Below are 14,267 nucleotides of genomic sequence, written 5' to 3' on the forward strand. Positions count from 1 at the left end.
CAGGAGGCAACAGGGCATTTAGGACTGTCACTCTTTCTTCTTACTCTAGATCGTGTGGTAGAGCTCTGTTGTAAGAACTCAATTTCCTAAACTCTATCTTATTCATAATACGACAATGCCTATATCTAGAAAGACGGTTGGTAAGGGATTGAATACGGCTGTGGAAGAGTTGAGTCAGAGGAACTAGATCTTGCATCAAGTTTATGATGAGTAATTGTAAGGTCTCGAGCAGATCATATGTTTACTAAGACGTGTGAGCTTCTGGAAAAGGAGCCCTAAGGCATGAATATCTATCCACTCATATGGTAAAAATCAACGAGATATTCAGTAGGTAGATACAAGCTTCAACAAGTAAAAGAAGTAAGATGAAAAAGGGTACGAGGTACCCAGCTAGTGAAGATTATCATTATTTACCATTCAGGAAGGGAGATATAAGAATTTTGAGTTACCTTTAACAGTAGTAGAGGTATGTACAATCGGCCACACCCATCTCATTTATGCCCTATGGGGGCTAACAGAAGTAGTATAAGAGAAGGAAGGATATCAAGATCTAGCTGGGGTTAGGGTAACCCGAAATGATGGATTGATTGTTAGCGTTAACTAACATTTTCGAAGGATATTGCAAATGTACTAATAGATCTCCTTGTGAGACACCCAGATGGTGCACTCTAAAATAGTACAGCTAGATATGAGTACTACAAAGATAGGCACTGGAAGCCTGGAAGGGATAAATATTACCTTAGTGTGACACCCAGATGGTGCACTCTAAAATAGTGCAGCTGGATATGAGTACTACAAAGATAGGCACTGGAAGCCTGGAAGGGATAAATATTACCTTAGTGTGGCTCCCGTCCCTATACATATTACGCACCCCGAAGAGCCAGTGGATGGAGCAAAGGGAGCTAAAAGCAAAAGAATGTCTTGTGAAAGTTTTTAGAATAAAGTTATGGACAGAAATATTAGCAGGGAAATAAGAAGAGAGATAATGAAGCATTATGAGTAAGAGGTGATACATGGATGACAATGGTAGAAAATATAATGAATAACAGTATTACCTAGTCTATAGTCAAGGGAAGGAAAAGATGAGAGGTGATAGGCCTTGAGACAACAAAAGAGTGTAGGCAATAAAGTCATATCCTCATTTCAAGAAGTAAGTTCGTGACTCTAAAATGATTACCAGAAGGAAAAGTTAAACCCCAAAGTAATAGAAATCAGTATGGGTTGGTGAACAAGATAAACTAAACATGAATTAGGGACTGAGTGATTTGATAATGGTCGATGTCATGAGAATTTCAGATTTCATTCCGGCGATAATAGAATGGACAACAGAAGAAGATTCATGAGAAATTCAGAGAATGGTCATTCAGGAAGACTCTTCCCTAAAGCAAGCTATGTGAGCAAAGTTAAGCTTAAGGGGCTGTATGTGCCAGTTACACTAGGTGTCTCCCTCGTGAGAAAGGTATTTTGTTATCCTTGGTACAGAAGGATTACCGTGAGGTGAGTAGGGGTCATCGATGATGTGAAAAGATGCCAAAGATGAAAAGGTAAAACATCTATACGTTGATCATCGTAGCACTAAATCTTAGTGCTTCCCTAAAGGGGGGAATATGGTGTGATGTGGCATTAAGTCAGAATTAAGTGGTTCTAGTAACTATGGAATAGTAAAGGAAGAATGCGATAAAAATGAGAAAGGGATGAGATTGCACTTATTCAAATCCTACAGATATGCTACGATTCCAGAACATTATGCAAACACGATGTCAAGGAGAGGAAGTAAGGCTTCCTTCCCAAGATGTTATTGATAGATAAGGAACCAGTGCGAGATGTAAGTTAAGACAAAGGAAATTGCCCAAGAAATATTACGTGGAATATTGATATGAGAATGGGCCAACGATTAGTTAGTAGTTGATTCAGGAAGAGCCTAGTTATGGCTAGACAAGAGGATATAGACAATCAATAGATCATGCACGATAAACATAGTGAATCCAGTCTCGTAGATAATGATATCATGATCCTTCAGGAATATTCAGATAGGAGTTGGGGTAGTTAAAGGTACCGTACGAGCATTACGGAAATAAAAGAGAATACCACTGGGAAGACAACCAAAATATCAGTTCAAGATCAACCCTACAAGCATAAGGGCGTGGAGGTAAGTAACTACGGATAATTATAGGCGAGGAAGGACATCAAAAATTCCGTTGAGTGTACGATGTAATAAGCTCCCAGCTTTACAAGAGTCTGAGGATCCTCCCTAAGTACTACAACAAAAGACTAGCTAAGGAAATAAGGAAGAGGGCCTCAACTTAAACATAGTAACTTGAAGGAGAAATAGTCATGTAAAAGCAGTCTCACTACAACATTGTATGCACTCCATAAGAAAGTGGCACCTATCGTGGCTAATGAACGGATGTAAAAATCAAAAGTAATATTCGAGATCGTATGAGTTGTACGAAAATTCCGGCATGCGTAGGAACTAAGGTAAGCTAAGTATGCACGCAACAAGGGGGTAGAAAGGCCAGGAAAAGTAATAGCTTAAGCTTAAACAAAGTTGAGAAGGAACTAAAGGAATTATTCGATCAACGATCCAGAGATAATTACGTTATGAACGCCCTCAAAATTTAAGAGTATTATCCATGCAGCATATATGTTGACAATCATACAGTCGTAGAAGACTCCGGTGTAAGTTAAAAGAAAGGATTGAGTCCAGGTCATAGACAAAGGCTTGAATTGTTAGAAGGTTGTATCAGGGATATTCCCTAGTTCCCATAAAAGGCTAAAGAAATAACTAATACTGGGAGCCGCATAGCGGAAGATATCTTAAGCCTACATAAAGGGTGATAAGAAGGAAGAGGAAACTAAAGAGTTACATCAATGAAGTAAATCAAGAGTCTGATTATTGGACCCAGAAAATTATAGAAATCGTGATTGAGAACATAGCAGAATCATTCTTAATATCAGAGGTGCAAGAGAGATAGCACAACAACCATATTCTATAACGGCTCTACAAGAAAGCCAGTTAGAAGAGTACCAGCCTCATAAGAAGTCAGTATGGAGCTACCACCGGATTATGTATGCACCAGAGGTGCAAGTATTATTGTAGAGTTTCAAATTGGGGATGTGAATTATACCTATGTGGAAGGGAGGTCACAAAAGAGATAGAAGATGTGATGCGAGATTTTATGGTAAGTAAGGTAAAGGTGAACAACGTACAAGATACTCAAATGCAGAAGGTTGTGAATAGTCCATACTTCAGATAGAAGGCTAGAAGTGCTGGGATTCAATATCCAGGAATGATAGCGGCATCGTTATTAGCATGTCTTCTAGCCTAAGGTTTCTAGGTATCGAGAGATCTAGTCAAGAGAGCAAAGAAGAGTTGGAGACAATGTGATGTCTCGCTTGATGTTCCGGAATGACATAAGGAAATCTATGGTGCAATCAAGTTGAAGGAAGGTTGTGAGTAGTATAAATAGATATGTGTAGGTTGCAAGCTAAAGTATGGTAAGTGACAAGGTTTTAGGAAGACATGAGTAAGGATAAGGAAAGGCAAGTGAGAAAGTGACGAGAATGGATAAGTCCTCGGGATTAAGCCCATGAAAACAACAGAGTTGATGATTTCTCTATGTTATAGAAAGTTCAATATAGTCGGAATGAACTCAAAGGAGTCTAAGACTAATAGCATTTAGAAGAGATGGAATGCTTCCCTGGTAGTATAATAAGGGTGTAATTGGGATGGATGAAGGATGGTGTTTGGGCCTTCGATTGAGTAATGATTTCGTGAACTGTATAGGATTAAAATACTCCCATAGGATGAATCACGTTGGGATGCTATGAAATACGGGTATGGAAGCATGTTATCTCCCCCAGGTGGATCAGTCTAATCATTTCAGATGTTCCCCGATGAGACGTGAGCCCTAGCGGTAGTGTTACATAAGAGGTCAAGTTATCGATATTAAGGTGAATCAACAATGGATGGATAAAAGTTACAAAGTATGAGATGAGATTAGACCATCATTCTTAAGATGGACAGTAATGAGGAAGCATTAACAGACTTAGATTTATACATATGGGATAAGCAACGAGAGTAACCTGGAGTTTGGTAGCAGACCTCAATAATGGTAAATCAAAGTAAGAGTTATGGAAGTAAAGTCATACGGATGGATAAACGGATATATGAAATAGGGTATAATAATATTCGTAAGTTCAACAAAGTACCGAGCGAAGAAATTTAGTATACCCATAGATGCCCAGAGGGACATCTTATCTAGATCTGTATATGTTTACAAAGTGAGGCCTAGAGATTGGCTAAAAGCCAGAGGAAAAAGGAGAGAAGAGCCACATATGTGCACTTACAAGGTCAGATTCGTACATGCAACATGACAGAAGGTAGCAACAGTTACGAGATTGGAATGATTCCGACCACAAGTCATGGTGTGAGAAAGAGGCCTAGAGGGGGGAATGCCATAGCCTTTGGATTTATTCACAGAACAGTTGCCTAGATGGCAAGGAGAGTACTAAAGTATTCGGAAAACATAAGTTATGAAAATCATAAGTGCATCAGTCAACATTCGAGGACGAATGTTCTAAAGGGGGAAATGATGTTACGCCCCGCAGTATTACGTCAATGTTACGCTCCGCAATATTATATTATGACGATGTTACACCCTGAAGTATTGTACGTTAACATTTTGTCGTAAGTTAATCAACGTAAGTTCGGGAATGAGATTTATTTTGGGATTATAAGCATTATGCTATTTGAAACAAGTGATAAGTAAATTCATGAATGAGAGGGTAAGCGAATTGAAGAAAATGAGTTTCGTCGGAGTTTGACAATTTGGGGATAAAATATGGTCCAAGCTATAATACTCGGTATTTATGGACTAGTGTCATACAAGGTACCACATGACCATGACAGCAGTGTACATAAAGTGTGTTAAAAGTGAGTAGTATTCTGAGTAATTTGGGATAATTCTTAATTATGTGGGTAATTCTTTAATTATTGGTTTAGTGAGGGATTAATAAGTTAATTATGGAAATGGGGTAATTATTGGATAAGGCTTGATAGCCCAACGTGTCAGCCACATATGAGCCATTAAGTGACTCTTAAATCACTTGGCAAGGTGGCAACATTTAAAGAGATGAGCACCTCATCCCATTTGATTAAAGAATATTATAAAAAATGACTTCTCAAAATTCAAGATTTGGACTAATTAACAAAGATATGGAATTCACTAAAGCCATAACAGTCTCTCAGCATGATTGCTTCAGCAAGTATCATACAAGGTTATGATCAAATTCACAAAGAGATCATATAGAATTTGCTACAAGAATCCATACAAGACTACCAACAACGTTATGCTAAGCTTGCCAACGATGGAGCCTCAAAATATTTCGTTTGAAATTTCATAACATAAAATAGCGTGGGATTTTGTAATTTTAAGGAATACGGTGCAATCTTTCTCAAAAATATCATACGAATTTTTCCCTACTTCAATCCGCCGTTATATGTTGTCGCACTTGACGTGTGTTAGAGGGATTGTCAAGAGAATCGACTCAGGTATGTTGAGGCTATCCCTTCTTTCTTTTTGGCACGATCCATATGATACAAATGAAACGAGTAAACGCACAATTTTCATAAATGACTCTATTCATAGAAGTACTAGGGGTGTCTATATTATTGATTCCCCATGTGATTTATTATTATATCTTCTGTTCATGGGTCTCAGAAAAATACGTATTTGATAAAGTTCATTCGAAAGGCATATTGATTTTATGACATTCCAAGAAATCTTATTAATGTATTTCTTATGCATTTCATGCATTTATACATGTACATTGACCCATGACCAGATGGCGTTATACACATGTATATTATATGTATATGGGATATGGGAAAAGGTTACGGTGTTATATACGCCCCACCACCTGAACAATTGGTATACGTTGATGCTTTGCCCACAGTGGCCGAGATGATATGATGGGTTGCCCTCAGAGGCTTGATGATGTTATGAACGCATATCCACATGCATGGTATGACATTTATACGCATATGCATGACATATAAGTATTAAATGAATCAATAGCTATTCAGACTTACATATTGAGTCTTTTACTCCATGTTTCTCTCATGTCTATTATTTTCTGACGTTCATTCCTTACATACTCCGTACATTATTTGTGCTGACGTCCTTTTTGCCTAGGGACACTGCGTTTCAAGCCCACATGCCCCAATAGAGAGGTCGAGAGTCCTCCATATAGGCCATCGTCTTAGCAGAAGATGTTGGTGCGCTCCATTTGCTCCGAAATTGCTTGTTTGGTCAGTATGATTTAGACGTGTATTGTTTGGTCTGGCGAGGCCCTGTCCCAACCTTTATGATAAGTATGTACTCTTAGAGGCTTGTAGACAGATGTAATGTATACGGATACTTATATGGCCTTGTGGCCTATATTTTATGTATATAATGGATCACATTGGCCTTATAGGACCGTATGTCACAGGTATGAGTTTATATATCAGGTTGGGACGTTTTATGTCGATTCGCTCATGTTTACTCTGGTTATATCATGACGCCCCTTCTGGCCCACTTACCTATGATCATGTAATAAGAAATGTACTTTACTTTGGTACTAAGTTGAGTAAGGTACCGGGTTCCTATCGCGGCCCATTAATTTGGGTAATGACAAAATAGCATGCTAAGGTATATACTTGTGCGAAGTGTACAATTATAACTCAAATCAAACAGATACACCACACAATATAAAATATTATGCTCCAACCGGGAATCAACTCCTACACATGATTTCTATTATGATTAACAGAGCTCACATAGTCAAACAAACGTATAAAGCATGATAGCATGTAGCACAATGTCTAACTCATGGCATAGTACCGCCTAGAGACTACTTCTGTCATGAATCATACATAGCACCGTATATGTGCTCGCCACCTCGCATATAAGTCGCTCTCGCATATATGTCACATCTCACACATTTTAATTAGGCAAACAAGGTCATTTCCTAAGGGTTATTCCCTCACCATGATTAGGCTAGATACTTACCTCATCCGGACTAGCCTTCATTCTCAAATCACGTAGAAACCTCACTCTAACCCTCTAATCACACAAATCTAAGCTAATCATCAATAAAAAAGTCAAATAATGCTATAGGAAGCGATCTAATCCATAAATCTTTGATCTTTGAAAAATTCTCCAAAAGCCAAATCGGGTCGGCATGCCGCTTAGGAAATGCTTCATAGAAGATGTCGAGTGTGGAAGTGTTTTGGTTTGGTCGCTTAAGATGGTTCAATTTTGATGGTTTGATCTTGTGGGAGAGATCTTTAGGGAGTAGATGCTTAAGGATGGTGCGTTCAGTAATCAGTCGAATTGAGAGTCTTATTGCTTAACATGCAAAGGTGTATAGAAGTGTTTTTTAGGGGTGACTATGTGTATGTGTAATGGCCCGGCTAGTCGTTTTGATATTATAGCCCCGTCCCCCCATGTATTACTTATTATATGTTCGTTTGTTGATATTTGACTTTGTCGGGGTGGTTGGTTTGGTTCCGGGGATGTTTAAGAATAAATTGGGACACTTAGTACTAAGGTTGGAAGCCTAAGTTGAAAGAGTTGACTGGATATTGACTTATGTGTAAATGACTCCGCAATGGAGTTTTGATGGTTCCGATAGATCCGTATGGTAATTTTAAACTTAGGAGTGTGTCTGGATATCGATTTGGAGGTCCGTAGGTGGTTTTGGCTTGAATCAGCGAATGTTGCAAAATTAAAGGTTTGGAGTGTTGAGAAGTTTGACTGAGAGTCGACTTTGTTGATATCATGCCCAGAATATGGTTTCGGAGGTTGAAATAGGTCTGTTGTGTCATTTATGACTTGTGTTCAAAATTTGAGGTCAATCAGAGTTGGTTTGATAGGTTTCGGCATAGATTGTAGAAGTTGGAAATCTATTAGTTTTAATAGGCTTGAATTGGGGTGCGAGTTGTGTTTTTGATGTTATGTGATGTGATGTAAAACTTCGACTAAGTTCATATAATGTTATAGGATGGGTTGGTATGTTTATATGGGCTCCGGGGGGCCTCGGGTATGATTTATATTTAAATCGGATTGAATTTTGGACTTGTGTAATTGCTGGTGTGATCAATTCTGGTGCCACTGCACCTGCGTGAATTTGGCTACAGGTGCGGAGCCGCAGAAACGGCCATGGGGTCGCAGCTTCGGTCCTCTGTGTGTAGGGCACTGATCGCAGGTGCAAGGGGATTTCTGCATCTGCGAGCCCGCAGATGCGACGAGGTCTCCATAGATGCAGATTTTGGTCTAAGGCTGAAGGGTCGCAGAAGTGGAAGGTATCCGCAGGTGCGCTCCCAGGGGGTTGGACCGCAGAAGCAGACCCGCAGAAGCGTGATTTGAGCTGCATAAGCGGCTGGTCAGGATTTTAATGAAAATCCGCAGATGCGAGCTTTCTTCCACAGAAGCAGTGCCACAGGTGCGACTAGTGAGTCCGCGGAAGTAGAACTTCTTGACAGAGTTATAAGAATGAGGGCTAGAGTATTTTCTTCATTTTTGGCCTTTGAGAGCTCAGATTGAGGCAATGTTTGTAGGGGTTTTCACCTAGATTGAAGAGGTAAGCAACGTTTGATCATTTATATTTATTAATATTGAATACCCATTGAATTTACCACCTAGACTGTGTTTTTGAGATAAAATTTGGGGAATTTTGGACTAGGGATTGGAGAGTGAGATTTGGGGGTTTGAAGGTCCATTTGTGGTCGGAATTGGATGAGTTTTGTATGGTTGGACTCGTTATTGAATGGGTGTTCGGATTTCATAAATTTTGTCGGGTTCCAAGGCGTGGGCCCGGGGTTCACTTTTTGGGTTGACATTTTCAATTTGGTTAAAGAACTTAGCTTTATCGTATGAAATCGATTCCTATAGCTTGTATTGATTATATTAAGTTGTTTGTGGCTAGATTCGAGTCGTTCGGAGGCCGATTTATGAGGTAAGGGCTTTTTGGAGTTGTGATTTACGCGGTTTGAGGTAAGTAACACTTCTAATCTTGGTACTGAGGGTACGAATCCCTGGATTTTGTGTTATATGGTTGGTGTTGAGGTGACGCACATGCTATGTGACGGGCGTGTGGGTGTGCACCGGGGAGTTTATGACTCGGTTGATTCGGTGGTACTATATAGTTACCTAACCTTGTTTTTATCCATGTAACTTCTACCTATTAGAGTAATTGAGTTGTGACCCATGTTAGAAATCATGTTAGGGCTATATGGTTATCCTGTTTAGACCCACTGAGGTCATTTCTGCTATTGAGTTATTTGCTTAAATTGCAATTATGTACTCAGTCACATTCATCGTTTGCATATCATATCTTAGTCTCTGTTATCATTTATTGTTACATCATGTTATCATTGTTTGGGCTGATCGGCATGACATTTGTAAGCCCGAGAGACTAGAGAGATTAATGACTGAGTTGGGGCATGAGGGCTGGCTTGTGAGTGATATTTATGGGATCGGGCTGCGTGCCGCTGCATTCTATGTTGGCTTATATTAGCACTTGGGCAGGATCCGCCCCTCCAGAGTCGGACATACCAGCAGTAAGCGCAGATACCGTTGAGTGCTGAGTGAGTGTCGAGTGATTGAGTGTGCTGAGCGAATGAGCATGCCGAGTGATTGACTGTGCTTAGTGAGATTGAGTACTCCGAGATTTATCAATGTGTTGCACTACATGTGACATGCATATTTAACATGTAGACATAGAGATGTAACATTCGTCATGATAGCTATACTTGGCATATTTTATCAGTATTGAGCTTAAATTGTTGAACTTGAAAGCATGTCTACATTTTTGTATTGTGTACCAACTGAATATGGAATTTCTCTGATTTATTACTGTTATTTCCTTACAGTATCAGTACTGCTATTATCTGGATTTGGACTATACCTTTTTGAGCTCGTCACTGCTTAGCACAAGGTTTACTTATTGAGTACATTGGGTCGATTGTACTCATACTACACTCTGTACTTCGTGTGCAGATCCAGGTACATCTAGACCCGACGGTTGCTAGTTTTGGTGGAGTATCTGCTTGGAGACCATTGAGGTAGCTGCTTTGATACCCGCAGACCTCGACACTCCCTCGTTTCAATTTTATTCTGTACTGTTCTATCGTTCAGATAATTGTATTAGAGATTTAGACTGTGTTGACACTTAGTAGCTTATGTACTCGGTGACACCAGGATTTTGGGGATTTTGTAGTTGGGTTGCAGTAGTTCTTATCAGCTTTTTATGAGATTTTCACTATTAAATTTATTACATCATGTTTTTAATTTAAAATGGTAGTTATTTGTGATTGTCGTTTTGCCTAATAATGTGATAGGCGTCATCACGACATATTGAGATTTGGGTCATTACAGTATGGGTTCATAGTGTTTTAGGGGATGAGTCAAAGTTCAGAAATATGAGGATTTTGTTCCGCTTGGTGTTTAGAGCTCCTAATTATAAAGGTAAAATATCTTTGGGTATGGTAATGGTAGTGTATTAATTATAGAAGGCTGGACTGGCGGATTCAGTGTAGGCAACCTTGGGATGTTAGTGTCTGATGGGATATATGGTTATGTAATATATGTGATGGATAGGTTATGCTTGGGTATAGTGGAATGTATCTCATAGAGGTGATGGATAGAGAAGTGTGTTAAAGGTGTAGCGGGGGTTGTTTCTTAGTTGTGCTTGTGATGGTGATCGTGTTCTGTAAGGGATTCAGTGGTTAGAAAATTTGAATTTTCGATGCTTCTGGGTTTCACGAGGTGAAGATGCATTATGTGTGAGGATGAATATATTTATAAGAGGTGAAGAATGTATTGACCCAACCATCAATTTTATGTTCTAGCATTATGTTCTGTGCTTTGAGTCCTTGAGTAGTCTCATTTAATATTTTATGACTTGCATGTATGGTTGTCTTTGGCCTAGTAAGGCTGAGGAGCAATTTGGAATACTTGGTTCTATTTTGGAGGTCTTAAATTGTAAGAGTTGAGCAAGGTTTGACTTTTGGGTGAAAGACCCTAAAATAGTATTGATGGTTCCGAAAGGTTTGTATGATGATTTTGGACTTGTCCATATATTTGGATTGGGTTTTGGAGGTTCGTAAAAGAATTCGGCACCATTTGTTGAAAGATGGAAATTTAAAGAACATAAGAGCTCATAAGTTTGACCAAGAGTCGACTTTGATGTTATTAGACTCCGGTTGGCGTTTTAAGACTTTGGGTATGTCTATAAAAATGAATTGAATTTTCTGCAAAGTTTAGATGTAATCTGAAGTGTCTACGTGTAATTTCGAACACATTTTTGAAAGAATAAAGATTTAACAGCTTAAAAGAAATTCTATTTGGTTTGAGCCTCAATTATTTATTGTGATGTGTTCATATGTGTTCTAAGCCTTTGGACAAGTTCACGTATGTTATTTGGACATGTATGAATGATTGAACGGGGTCCCATGGGCTCGGATGAGGTTCGGATGGGGGTTTAACATGTTTGGTATTTTGGCATTGTTTTGACCATAAGAATGTAATGAACCAAAGCTCTATTTTTTTAGTTCTAGAGATCAGAATTCGATTTTCAGATTTCCAGGAGCTTGATAATAATATATAAGGATGATCTGTAATGTTCTGGTCTAATTTTGATAAGTCTCGCTCAGTCTTTTATCGCAAAGTGTGAACTAAATCTTTAACGAGCATAATTGGTACCGCAATGAGCAAATTATCTCGGAATTGAGTTTCTACTAAACGAATAGGTTCGTATTATTTTTTGGGACTGATAGGAACCATAATCGTCGAATTTTGAATTATTTTGAGGAAGTTAGAGTCCTTTCAGTTAAAAGAGGGCTGGTTCAAGAAGGGTCTCATGCCTACTTTTAGCAACCAATTTGGTACTTTTAAGGCCGGGAAATGGGCATTTAGCAACAAGATTAATATTTTATATTGGACAAACTTGTTTATAAGCTTATTCCACCATTTTTGGAGCTAGGGAACATGGATCGAGGGGATTTTGGAAGAGGATTTGCCTCCATACTCATTGGTAAGTGTTTCTACCTTTTATTTTATTATATATATATCATGATTCCCTATGAAGTTTTACACCTAAATCAACAATTTGAATAGTAAAAATTGGACCTTTGACATAAAACTCAAGAGAGTATTTTTTGAGTTTTTGAATGCTGATTTAGAATCTAATCACATATATGGACTCGAGGGATTATGGGTAAACGATATCTATCCCAAGACTCGAGTTTGGACCATGTAGGTTCGGGTTGACTTATGAAACTTTATAATGGTTGGATCTCTACTGATTGAAAATGCTTCTCGTAGCATTGTTTGGCATTTTTGAGCATTATTTGGCTAGACTTGAGCAGTTCAGAGGTGATTTTTAAAGGAAAATGCGGGTTTTGAAGATTTAAGTGACCCGGGAAGAGATAAGTCTTTTGTCTAGCCTTGTTACGAGGGAATTTTCCTCAAAGGTATTTTATGTCCTATTTGTTGATTGATGCGGGAGACACGTATATATGAGGTGGTGAGCATGCACTTGGATTTTGACCATGTGCTAGTAGACTTAGGCCTACACCATGCCTTGTTTGAGTTATGTGAATTATTTATACATGCTTTAATTGACTTAATGAACATGTGGCTAATCATGATCATGATAAAAATTGTTCTTAGACATATGACTTATTAATTCGAACTTGGTATGGTACTTTCGCTATGTGGAACTTTACGATTAGCCATAATCTTATACTTTCCTTATTTGATTTGTGATTTCATAAGTATGTGGCTTTTATTAAACATGTTAAAGATCATGTCTAGGCTTTATAATTCATTGATTGTGAATGATGATCTATATTCACTGTGTTGAGTCACATGATTAGATGTAGTCACACCCCACATTCATGAACATATCCTCATATTTGTTATCTACATCCTTGTCCATTGTATATATATATTATCTCTTATGCATAGGGACATGTCTTGAAATGTCATGACCAGTAATCCAACCAAGTCGTGATGACATCTAACCCAACCTGCTATATAAGCCAAACAGTATAGGTTACAACGATAATGAGAAATCATCAGTAACAATAACTAAAATTTCAAAAGAATTCAATACGATTATTCCAAGGACTAGTAGTACAAGTCATGAGTCACTATGATTTATATTTACAAGGCTAGTATGAAGAATAACAACAACATATGTTTGAAGTTTAGATAAACATAAATAAAGTGCTAAACTACCATGAACAAGAGGTAGCTTGAATCTGGAACACCGGTACGTCTTGTATGAAAGGCTTCGTCTTACACAACTGCTCAGCTCCAGAATCTATACGCAAGGTGCAGAAGTGTAGTATGAGTACAACCGACCATATGTACTCAGCAAGTATCTTTGTTAACCTCAATGAAGTAGTGACAGGTTTTAAGTCAAAAACATATTCACTTGTATAACCTGTGCAACTCTATAATATATACAATACAGAGAGGTTTCCAAGGATATAGTCACAGAATGACATATATCAATAACAAGGGTGCACAATAGGGGTAAAGGGAGTGACAAGCTTTGCCAATCAAACCGATCTAGCAAATACAATTTGTACCAACTCCGCATACAAAGATTCATGCACCAAGTTGTGTGTGCTCAAATACTCCTGCATGAATGTAGAGTGTTTGTACATAATAATGATTCAATTCCATATAAATTTTTAAATAACATATTTGTGAGACCTTTACATGAATCCAGCATATCAATGCATGACGATAAGTAGATATCTTTTTACATCAATCTGATGCACTACCATCAACTCAATAAAACATGAGATATCAACTCAACATAAGTAAATTCATCTTGATAATCAATCATCAAGTAATAATAGAGGCATAGAATAGCATGTTAATTGCAACGTAAAACATGTAAAATGCATGCCAAATCATATAGAATACACTTGCATGATCAAGAATGCCACCCTTATACTTCACTCATCATCAACAAGAATGCCACCCTTATACCCAATTTATAAACAACAAGGAATGTCACCCTTATTGTTACATCTCGCATTTTCGTACGTTAAAGTTTCATCTTCAGTTAATCGACGTAGACTCGGGGATGAGATTATCTTGAGGTTAACGTATTTATGCTACTTATAACAAGCGATAAGTAAGTGCCATGAAGGGTAAAGCATACACGAATTAAAGAAAATGTGTTTCGTTAAAGGTTGTCGA

The sequence above is a fragment of the Nicotiana tabacum genome, chromosome 23, assembly GCF_000715075.1.
Source record: "Nicotiana tabacum cultivar K326 chromosome 23, ASM71507v2, whole genome shotgun sequence".
NCBI classification, from domain to species: Eukaryota; Viridiplantae; Streptophyta; class Magnoliopsida; order Solanales; family Solanaceae; genus Nicotiana; species Nicotiana tabacum.